The sequence below is a fragment of the Triturus cristatus genome, chromosome 5_1, assembly GCF_964204655.1.
Source record: "Triturus cristatus chromosome 5_1, aTriCri1.1, whole genome shotgun sequence".
Lineage (NCBI taxonomy): Eukaryota > Metazoa > Chordata > Amphibia > Caudata > Salamandridae > Triturus > Triturus cristatus.
Genome location: NC_140587.1, coordinates 991,052,026 through 991,064,962, shown reverse-complemented (window position 1 = coordinate 991,064,962; position 12,937 = coordinate 991,052,026).

Here is a 12,937-nt window from a genome sequence, read left to right as displayed (position 1 = left end):
CCTCTTTTTCAATGTAACTCAAAGGGGAAATTCAATACCCCAGTTTTTTTCAAATTCTCCATCTTACCAAGTTCAAAATGTTCGCAAGTATGGTACATTGGATCATGGTAGGCAGGAGGAATTGGGGTAGGGACATGGACTTGGATAACAGAGGACAGGAGGGACATGGAGAGGTGCACCAAACTGACCCTACAGGGCAGGCATCAGGGTTTGCAGCAGCACAATACACCACACAGGGCATGCAGGACGGGAGTGGAGCACAACAATCCATAGAAAGCAATAGGGAGGGGACAGGACCATGCACATGGACAACAGAGAACAGAGGGGAAAGAGGCAATGGTAGCTAGCTGACCATAATGGACAGACAGGAGAGAAAGCTACAGCATAACAGACCATAAAGGGCAGGAGGGACTAGTCAGGAGCATTACAATGGAACAGACAAGCCAGGAGGGAGGGAATAGGGGTCTGCACATGGAAACAGAGGGCTGGTGGCAAGGGGGCAGGGCAGGAGCAGCAAGATGACCATGGAGGTCATGCAGGATGGGCACTAGAAACAAGACACACCATGGAGAGCAACAATGAGACTATGATGGCATACACACAGACCGTGGAGGGAAGGTGGGGGGGTCAGGGGCAGCAAGCTAACCACACAGGGAAGGTGGGAGGGGCCATGGCAGCACAGAAGACCATGCATGGCAAGCGGGAGGGTTAGTGGCAGCACAATGGCTATGATGGGCAAGTAGGAGGGTGCAGGGGCATGCACAAAGGACCATGGAGGATAGAAGGGAGCATCAGGACCTGGGCACAGACAAGAGAGTTAAGGGGAAGGGGCCTCACAACAGACCGCGCGGGGCAGGCAGGAGGAGCAGTTGCAGCACAACAGACCAGGAAGGGCAGAAGGGTGTGGCAGTAAAAAGGACCATGGAGGATAGGAGGAAGGGGATAGGGGCATGGCATGTGGACAGGCAGGGTGGAGGTGGCAGGCACAGGTTACAGTCATCTGACAATGCTAGGCAGGTGGGAGGGGAGTGGCAGCTCAACAGAACACTCAGAGTAGATAGGCGTGGCAGGTCCATGGAACATGATGGGCAAAAAGGATGGAGCAGGGGCATGCATAAAGACATCGGAGGGCAGGGGGAAGGAGAATAGGGGCAGCAAGCTAAGCACAGAGGCTAAGCAGGAGGTCAATGATGGGCCATAGAATTGGGCAATGGCGGGCAGGAGGAGTGGACTGGTCCATCATGCTAAATGGAGGGCAGTGGCAGTACATCAGACCATGCATGGCAGGAGGGAGGAGGCTAGTCCATGGATTCAGACAACAGAGGATAGGGAGGAGGTGGATGGGGCAGCAAGCTAACTGAGAAGGTGGTTCAGAGCAGGTGGATATTAGGAACGTTATTGTTTTTAAAATGTGTGTCTGTGCGAACTACTTAAAATATGAACAAGTATGCAGCATAATCTCACTTTTATTCAGGAATAAGAGGACGTTTGTGACTGTGACTCCGGGCTCACTTGGCAGAACCACCCCATTCCAATATGTTATGCCCGTGAAAAGGGTAGGTGGATGCAGTCTTATATAGAACATAGTCCTGAGAGCACGATTGAAAATGAAAACTAGATACAGTATATGGTATAAATATGCACCAAAAAGTGTGATATAAGATGAACTGAGGCGTGAAATATAATATGGAATACATTGTGCGCAATGACAGATTAATTGGAGAGCGCGAGATATCACAGGCACTAGCGCGTGCTATGCAATATGCGCCTTGGAGTGTAATATGCACAGGGAATAGGGGTCTGCACATGGAAACAGAGGGCTGGGGGCAAGGGGGCAGGGCAGGAGCAGCAAGATGGGCACTAGAAACAAGACACACCATGGAGATTAACAGTGAGACTATGATGGCATACACACAGACCATGGAAGGAAGGTGGGAGGAGGTCAGGGGCAGCTAGCTGACCACGCAGGGAAGGTGAGAAGGGCCATGGCAGCACAGAAGACCATGCATGGCAAGCGGGAGGGTTAGTGGCAGCACAATGGCTATGATGGGCAAGAAGGAGGGTGCAGGGGCATGCACAAAGGACCATGGAGGATAGAAGGGAGGGTCAGGACCTGGGCACAGACAAGAGAGTTCAGGGGAAGGGGCCTCACAACAGACCGCGTGGGGCAGGCAGAAGGAGCAGTTGCAGCACAACAGACCAGGGAGGGCAGAAGGGTGTGGCAGTAAAATGGACCATGGAGGACAGGAGGAAGGGGATAGGGGCATGGCATGTGGACAGGCAGGGTGGAGGTGGCAGGGACAGGTTACAGTCATCTGACAATGCTAGGCAGGTGGGAGAGAAGTGGCAGCTCAATAGAACACTCAGAGTAGATAGGAGTGGCAGGTCCATGGAACATAGTGGGCAAAAAGGATGGAGCAGGGGCATGCACAAATACATCGGAGGGCAGGGGGAAGGAGAATAGGTGCAGCAAGCTAAGCACAGAGACTAAGCAGGAGGTCAATGATGGGCCATAGGATTGGGCAATGGAGGGCAGGAGGAGTGGACTGGTACATCATGCTAAATGGAGGGCAGTGGCAGCACATCAGACTATGCATGGCAGGAGGGAGGAGGTTAGTCCATGGATTCAGACAACAGAGGATAGGGAGGAGGTGGATGGGGCAGCAGGCTAACTGTTCAGAGAAAGTGGGTATTAGGAACTTTATTGTTTTTAAAATGTGTGTCTGTGCGAACTACTTAAAATATGAACAAGTATGCAGCATAATCTCACTTTTATTCAGGAATAAGAGGACGTTTGTGACTGTGACTCCGGGCTCACTTGGCAGAACCACCCCATTCCAATATGTTATGCCCGTGAAAAGGGTGGGTGGATGCAGTCTTATATAGAACATAGTCCTGAGAGCACGATTGAAAATGAAAACTAGATATAGTATATGGTATAAACTATGCACCAAAAAGTGTGATATAAGATGAACCGAGGCGTGAACTATAATATGCAATACATTGTGCGCAATGACAGATTCATTGGAGAGCGCGAGATAGCACAGGCACTAGCGCGTGCTATGCAATATGCGCCTTGGAGTGTAATATGCACAGGGCAGTGTTGTGTAACCTAACTAGTTTCTAAAGTTTTTAAATATAAAATATGTGCTGGGGAGTGTAACGTTGCATATGCACTGTGACAAAGATATGGATCCCAGATTGTAAAATGTATGGCATAGCGCTGTGCGTTATAACATAGGCATCGAGGAAGGCACGTTAGATGGGGCAATATAACCTGTGCGAAGGCAAGTGTGGCATGACATATTCACGGGGTGGTGTTACAGTGCACATGGGCTAGAGAGTGTCATAGCATACGCACTAGCTGGTGGAATACAACAGCATTGGGCTCAGCCAGGAGCACGCCGTGACTCTCAAGTGAGGTTCGTCTCCTTTCCAGAGAGTAATATAAGAAGTATTACACATTCGGCAGTGGAAGTGTGTTTTATTAACCGTGAGCGGGGTTTCTTGCATAGTTTGGTTGAATTTTTGTCGAATCCCTTTGAATGGCTTGGTGTGCGTGTGTATTAAATGTGCCCGTCAATAGCTACCCATGTTTGTATAAATAAATGACAAGGGTGTCTACTTGGAGAGTACCCACCGGCGGGGGTGCCGGGATTAGGCACGGTAGGGCGTCAGACACGTCAGAGCTTCACTAGCGGTGTAAATACATTCCACGTGGAATCATTGTATGCATAGTCTCCTTTAATGAATATCACGCAAATCGACATGGTGATAGGTACATACGGTTTGTCCAGCATGTCCTAGGTGTTTCTGTAAATATATATATTTTTTAAATAATAAAAAACAAAGGCCGGCCCGCGCGGATGGGGTCCCCGGGGCCATAAGAGGCCTGATAAGGGGGGAAACTAAGCCCCCCTCCTAAAGAATACAAAAAAAATAAAGGCTATGACCCAGGGGTTGGGGTCCCCGGAGCCGATTAAGGCCTTGGGTGGGCCATATTAAAAATTTTCAACAAAAAAAATTAGGGTGCAGGCCCTGGGGGATGGGGTCCCCAGGGCCAATAAATTAGAAAAAGAAGGGGGGCCACACAGCCCTCCTTCTTAAAAAAATAAAATCAATAAAAGAACGGCATTGCGCCAGAGGCCACGTCCCCTCCTTGCAGCACTCTGCAAATGCGCCCTGTGGTCAGTTGTAAGTTGGGGAATTAATTCCCCTTCAATACTGAGGGTCCCTGAGGGCCAACTAGCCCAACAGGTATCTCCAGTATGCGCCAGGGAGCTGCGTTGCAGACAGGTGTTCTGAGGCCACGCCCCTTTTTACACCGCTCTGCAACGCAGCTCTGTGGCGCTTACTGGAGGTACCTAGTGGGATAGTTGGACCCTAGGGACCCTCAGGATTCAAATGAACTTAATCTCCCAACTAAAAACGGCCACAGGCGTGTTTACACAGTGGTGAAGGGAGGGGACGGGGCCTGAGTTAACATGTGCAAACAAGCCCTGTGGCGTGTTTTAAGTTGGGGAAATAATTCCCCTTCAATCCTGAGGGACCCTGGGGGCCAACTAGCTCACCAGGTGCTTCCAGTAAGCGTCACTGCGCTGCGTTGCACAGAGGTGGTCTAGGCCATGCCCCTTTTTACATCTCTCTGCAACTCAGCTCTGTGGCGCTTACTGGAGGTACCTAGTGGTCTAGTTGGACCCTAGGGACGCTCAGGATTCAAGGGGACTTAATCTCCCAACTTAAAACCGCCACAGGGCATGTTTACACAGTGGGGAAGGGAAGGGACGGGGCCTGAGGTGACGTGTGCAAACACGCCCTGTGGCGCGTTTTAAGAGGTAGATTTAATCGCCTGCCCTATTATATACTAGGGGCTTACAGAGGAGGTCATGCTAATCACAGGGGGACCCCAACGCATAGTGTTCCCTAGTGTATGTAGGTGTTTTCACTGTATTCTGAGTGTCTTTTAACATAGCACTGGCTCTAGGACTGGTTAGTCAGACTCAGTTACCACCAGTATCCGTCTGAAAAAGTTGAGGGTACAGGATGATTTTGAAACACGGCTTCTTTCTGCTCTTCTGTTTGTTCTTTCTGCACGTTATCCTTCTTCATGCACTTTTCTTCGTCTTTGAGGACTTCTGTTGCTTCTTTCTGCATTTCTTTTTTTTCTTTCCGTGCGTTTTTCTTCTTTCTTCACATGTCCTTTCTCTGTAGGCATAGTTAGAAATTAGCATTTAAAAAACCTTTGAAATTCACTTAAAAAACCATAGGTTTCAGGCATGTTATAGTTAGGAATTAGCATTTAAAAAATCTTAGAAATTCACTGAAAAAACCATAGGTTTCGGGGGTGTTATAGTTAGCTGGGCTTTTCACTCATACAAAACCATTGAAATTCCCCCGTTATAGTTAGTTCAGCTAACTATAACTCGCGCGCCCGCAATGCACTGCTGATGACGTCACATATTACGTCACTCATGACATGGTCAGTGACATCACTCATGACATCACTGATGACATCTCAAATGACATCACTGATGACATCATCCTTGTGATAGAGTGGCAGACCTCCTCTCCCCCTAATATAACCTTTGATACACACATTCAAAAATAGAAACTAAAACTTTAAAAGCAATGGACATACCAATACCAGTTACAACAACCTATTCAGTAATTCTAAGATCCACATACACATCCACTCATTCACCAACAGTCCTATACAGTCACTCGTACATGTACTCACTCATCATATGTACTCATACACCTATACATCCTGTTACACAATGCCACTCATCCACAGAGTTACTCACACACACAGTCACTCATGCTAATAAAGAATCAAACATCCATTTACTTGCATATACAGTTATACACACACCACCACACTTCCTTCTACAGAAACTTACACATACTTAGTCTTTTAAACAATCACTTATAGAAACACATACTTATTCATACATGAACTCTTTCAATCTCTCACTCTCACATATACTCACTTATATACACCAATAGTCACATATACTAGTTTAAAACATATGTAGTTACTCATAAAGACACTATTGAGACAGTCATTCACTCACTAACACACCCATGCACACACTCATCCACCCATACAGTCCTGCACACATGCTGTCTTCATCACATACAAACAGTGAGTCACTCATTCATGCACCTATGCACTACGTAATACCCCCCACTGAACCATACAGACACTCAGACACTCATACTGATACTCAAAAAACCAACTAATAACCTATATAGACACTCATGTAGCAACTCACCAAACCATGCAGCCACTTATACACAAAGTGAAAGACTGATACAGATATTTACATATTTAAACATTACTCACTAAGCCATGTATTCACTAAGATACACTTAATCAGTCAGTTATACAATCAATTTTTCAAAAACAAATCATCCATTTAGACACTTATATACCCATTTATTCTTCCATCGACCTTGAGATATACATATATAAAACATATGTAATTTTCAGAAAAACACACATTCACCTGGATGATGTCATCAGTGATGTCATTTGAGATGTCATCAGTGATGTCATGAGTGATGCCACTGACCATGTCATGAGTGATGTAATATGTGACGTCATCAGCAGTGCATTGCGGGCGCGCGAGTTATAGTTAGCTGAACTAACTATAACGGGGGAATTTCAATGGTTTTATACGAGTGAAAAGTCAAGCTAACTATAACGCCCCTGAAACCTATGTTTTTTTCAGTCAATTTCTAAGGTTTTTTAAATGCTAATTCCTAACTATAACGTGCCTGAAACCTATAGTTTTTTAAGTGAATATATATATATATATATATTATATATATAAATAGGGGGGGTCAGGGTGTTTCTACCCTGCCCCCATTTCATTTTTTTCACCTTTGTTTCACTGTTTTCTTGTGACTCAGTTCTATCGAGTCAAAAGATGGCTTCCAACACTTCCTGGATTGGAGTGTTGACAGCCAATTAGAATTAAGCTCGTGGTCAGGAGGGGTCGCGACTCCACCGCAGCCATATATATCGAAACTTTTATTTTTGAATTTCTCAGCAACTACTGAATGGATTTACACCATTTAAAAAAAAGGTCGGTTTCTGAACCAAGCACTACCTTTTTGCCAAATTTGGGGTAATTCCGTTCAGCAGTTCGGGCTGTAGCCTGCCACAAAATTTCCTATGGAAATTAACATGGGGAAAATGCCTTTTGGGAACCCCCTTTTTTCTCAGCTTGATGAATCGCACCAAACTTTCAGGATAGGAGCTGACCTGATAGACTTTTTTTTGGGAGAATTTAGCAAAGATTCGGCAAACGACGCCAAAGTTATTAGCAAATCAATAAATGCTTTTCCTATGGAAGGTTCTAACTAGAACTACCTACTGGTGACCGCCAGGAGATAATTCATATATATATATATATTCACTGAAAAAACCATAGGTTTCACACATGTTATAGTTAGCGGAAATTTTACTGATAAAAAACCAGTGAAATTGCCCCGTTATAGTTAGTGCTGGCAACTATAACTCACGCGACCGCAATCCTCTGCTGATGCTAATACTGTATTTAGACACTTATTTGCCTATGTCTTCTTCCATACATTTTTAGCTATACATATATTACAAATATTTTTTTTTCATAAAGACACATATGTCATCAGCAGAAGATTGCGGTCGCGTGAGTTATAGTTGCCAGCACTAACTATAACGGGGCAATTTCACTGGTTTTTTATCAGTAAAATTTCCGCTAACTATAACATGTGTGAAACCTATGGTTTTTTCAGTGAATTTGCAAGGTTTTTTAAATGCTAATTCCTAACTATAACGTGTGTGAAACCTATGGTTTTTTCAGTGAATTTGTACGGTTTTTTAAATGCTAAGTTACTTTACGCCATTCGAGGCGTGCGCGCCCACTTAACGCAGTTCGTTCCGTGCACGGTTTTTATCAACTTTAATAAGCCCTGTACATTTGGTGGCCTTCGGCCACCAAAAGCACAGGGGGTGGGGTCAATGTGGATAGTGTTTTTTTTATTTCGATTTTATAATTTCATGTTGCCAAAATTTAGTTTTTTTTACCTATTAATAAGCCCTGTACATTTGGTGGCCTACGGCCACCAAAAGCACAGGGGGTGGGGTAAGTGTGGATAGTGTTTTTTTTTTTTTTTTTTTTTACCGTACGCTTACGGTAAGCGTACGGTAAGCGTACTCGGCGAAATTGCCGAAAAAAAAATAAAACCGTTTTTGCTCTTGGGGGATGTTTGGGGACTCCCTCAACATGACTATGTGGGAGGGAGTTGTCATAACAGCCCAGTAACATGTTTTTGGCCATCATGTTTGATAAACAACACTCAGTGCGAGAGACAAAATGGCGGACGCCGCTTCCTGGTTTCGGCCGATTCGAATGTTTACTAAGATCTAAGAGCCAATCAGAATCGCGCTCGCGCACGCCACCATACGCTTACGGTAAGCGTACGGTAAGCGTACCGTAAGCGGGCTCAGATATATATATTGATTTAAAGGCTATTTTCTCAGAATCTACTGAACAGATTTACACCAAACCTACAAGAGGCACTTCCTTGACCTAGGGACTACCTCTCTGCCAAATTTCTAGAAATTCTGTTCAGCCGTTCGGGCTGTAGCTCGTTCTAAAGATCCTATGGAAAAATGCATGGGAAAAACGCGTTTTGGGACCCCCCTTTTATCTCAGCCCCCGCTTGACGAATCCCCCCGAGACTTTCAGGGTAGGAGCGGAGCGTAGCGCCCCACCTATTTTGAGAAATTGGCGAGGATTCATCGACCGGCGCCAAAGTTATTCAAAATAGAATGTTGAGGTTTTCCTATGGAAAAGGGGTCCTAACTATAACTACCTACTGGCGACCGCCAGTAGGTAATACAGATACATACATATTACCTACTGGTGATCACAGCATGTAGTTATAGTTAGGACCTTGTTTCTATTCAAAAGGTGATTATTCTTTTGCCAATATCTTTGGCTCCAGTTGACGAATCTCTGCGAAATTCTTTAACCTAATGGCCTGCTCCAATCAGCTCCTGTCTTGAAAGTTTTAGGGTGGTTCGTCAAGTGAGGGCTAAAAATAAAGGGGGTCCCAAAAGATGTTTTCTCCATGTTAATTTCCATAGGAAACTTTGATCACAACTATAGCCCGAACTGCTGAACAGAATTACACCTAATTTGGCAGAGAGGTAGCTCTTAGTTCAGAGTGCATTCTTTGCTTTAAATTGTGTAAATCAGTTCAGTAGTTCCTGGGAATGTAATTTTTAAACAAAATATGGATATGGACCGCGGTGGAGCCCCGAGAGTACACTTGAAATATGCTGCATAATTTTATGTCTGCTTGAAATGAAAAGTGGGGTCTGTGAAGTTTTAAGGTCTGCATGGTCTTGAGACTATGGTATGTCTGTGCTTCCACATGTAGTCTCAGACTTGTTATTCATCTGAAGATGCTAGACATATAATACACAGGCATACGTCTATTTGTATGTTTCTTTTATATATGCTGCCTCTAAAAACAGGTGTAGACACATGCATGTATGCTGTCTGGAATATGATGAAACTGGCAAGAAACACATGGAAAGGGTTACTGCCTTATATTCAGCTAGGCCCAACACCCTAATTAGTTGCAGAATGGTGAACGTGCAGCTCAAAGGTGAGGTTTAAGACATGTCAGTAGAGGGACTACTAATTAGGCAACCTTGTATGAGTTTAGGGAAAGGTACACTTGAAATACGCCACAAAATCTTAGGTGTCTGCTTGAAATGGGAAATGCAGTCTGTGAAGTTTTAAGGTCTGCATGGTCTTGAGACTGAAGTATGTCTCTACTTGCACATGTATTCTCATACGTGTTATGCATCTGAAGATGCTAGCTGTATAAAACACAGGTATGCATCTATTTGTGTGTTTCTTTTATATATGATGCCACCAGAAAAAGATACAGGCACATGATTGCATGCTTTCAGGAATATGGTGAGACTTACAACAGAGATATGCAAAGAGTTGCTGCTTTATGTTTGGGTAGGCCCAACACCTTGACTACTTGCAGATTAGTAAATATAACTATTTGTATGTTTCTCTTATGTGTGATGCCAGCAGCAAAAGGTAGAGATGCATGTATGCATATATTTAGAAACATGCTGAGACTTATATTAGTAATATTGCAAAGATTGCTGTTTTGCATTTCTGGAGTTCTCTTGCTTCTCTCTGCACTTTTCTTGACTGTTTCTTCACCTCTATTGCTTCTTTCTATATTTATGTTGCATCTTTCTGCACTCGTCTTATCTCTGTTGCCTTTCTTCTGAACTTCTCTTGTTTTTTTAGTACCTTTTTTTTATTGGGTATAAAGAGAATAGCAATGCAACTGTAATTTATTGTTTACTAGTTACTATTAATGGTGACATGTAATTAATTTAAAATACTTAATTCATGTAAGAAACTATTGAATCAATTCTTTTTTTTTAGAAAATATTTTGTTTGTATTAGAAATTGAAGATGGCAAGAAAACATGAAAAGAGAAGACAGCAAAGAAAAGAGAAGTGCTTAAACCAAACTAAAAAGACCAAAATAGTACTAGGAATAAAGTCTGTTCTGGTAAGAGTACTAAACAATTTCTTAAAGCGGTTGCAAAGCGATTAAAGAAAGACATTGTAATGAAAGGAAAACGATTTCTTTTTACTACAAAGCACAAGGAAACAAACACTTGTAATGGAAAAAAAACATTCATTTTTGGAAAAACATGTCACAGAAAGACAAAAACAATTTAAAGAGATTTGTGGACAAATGTTTTGAAGTAGAGTAATTCAAAATGTATTAAAAGATTGTAAAACATTTAAAAGAAGAGCAGCAGCGTATTAGAAAAAGCAACAAATTGAAAATGTAGTAGATACTTTTTTTTAATTGAAATTAAAATTATTTATATTAGTATTGAAAAGAATGAAAACATTGAATAAAAAACGCATTTATGAATGAGATAAGAAAAAGAAAAAGAATGGTTAATAGAAAAACGTTTACTGGTGAATGGAAGCACACTTTAATGAAGAAAGCTATTTTCAACAAAACACATTAGTTAATGCAGTTGATACTAGTGGTCGATGAGATGAAAGATGGTTGTCCTATTCCAAAAGAAAAAATGGTTGTTAGGAGTGTGGAAGAAGTAATAGCTGAAGAAGTTCAAGGAAAGTGTACACAAGCTCCGGCATATAAGTGAGATTGTAGTAGTATTTTCAGTATTCAACAGGAATCTATTGACATATTATGATTTGTTTTATGAGGAGATGCCAAAACAAGTCTTAAACAGAAGATTAAGATGTTACAAGGATTAGATCCATTTAAAGTAAGAAAATATATTAACTTGCAGGGTCATTCTCTGGCTTTTCTTTGAAGAAAAGTGTGTCAAAGTACTTTTAATCATTTAAGAATGTTTGCAGTACACCACTCAGAAATGTGGAAGTTAGTAAGGGGACCCTACTATGTAAAATTCCTGCATTATGTTAAAATTAAATGAACACATCTCTTTTCCATGGTTCAGTTTCATGGTTCAGTTTCAGATGCACAAAAAGTTTGTGATGATATACAGTTTCGTTTTTTTGGTTCACAAGAGGAGTGCAGAGAAATTGAGAGCTTGATAAGTGTAGGTGTTGAAGAACAGGTGAAAGAGATTAATATTGATGAGTTTGAAATTACAAAGTTTAGGACAGTTTCATCTGAAAAACCTAACTATGTTTGTATTTTTTGTCAACGTACTCACTATACAAGTCAAACTATGAATGCTGATTTATATTTAAAAAGTGAAAAGGGAAACAATGATGACAAATTAGAAGAGAACACAATACCATCTAGAGCAGTACATAACAACTTAGAGTTGGTAGCTATTCCTCCGGTACTTGCAGATTTGAATGTATATGAGTCCATTCTTATTCAATCTGTGCACCCATTTCAGCCTATAGTTTGTATGGACCCTAAAACAGGTAAGCTGCACCCAACAGATTTACATGGAGGTCTGAAAGGAAGAGTTGTGTACTTACCTTTAGATTTTAAGAGAAATATTGAAACTGTTGTAGACAGGGAGGAAAATGAGCCAGTGGTGTACCAACAAAGAGTCAACAAATATGGCAAGAGTTTGTAGATGTTAATAAACTTCAAAAAGGCTACATTATATCTGGTACAGAATAATATTTATTATAAGTATGTAAATGTTGATGAACAGGTAATATGCTTGGAAGATGAAATAGAAATTTCAAGTGGCCAAATAGAAAAAGTGGACAAGTCTAGGAGTGAAGAGATTTATGAACATTATACTACACATCTACATTCAAAAGAAGTGATAAGAAACAGTATTGAATTATTTCAAATAAAGGAAGCAAATGGAACTCCCATCAGTGTATGGGAAAAAAGTTTAGAAGCTCATTATTTTCTACAGCTATTTCCCACTGAAGAAGGTGGATGATTTGATGAGCGAGCTGTATGGGTTCCAGCTTCAGAATACCACTTGAAAAGATTGTACTCTGAAGATCCAAATCCAAGATTTGGACAGTGTATTGCATATATATTTCATCATCTGTTTGAAAGAGATTTGTCTGCACTTTCATGTGCAGTGAACCACATGTTAAAAACAGGAGTTCTTCTTCCGCATGTTTCGGCAAAGGAATTCATGGACAAAGTTAAAAAAGAGATGAACATTTAGAATCTCAGTTAAATAATTTGTTGGCATGTCAACGTGGTACCAATGAGTATTGGTATCGTCGTCATGGAGAATTAAATGTATGTTAAGAAATGTAGGCACTCCTACATGGTTTGTAACACTTAGCTGTGCTGAATATGCATTGGATGATTTAATTGAATTTCTAAGAGAAGCAAATTCAAATGTTAAAAACATTGAATTGAAGACAGCTGGAGAACTGATTTCCTTGGATCCTCTAAATGTG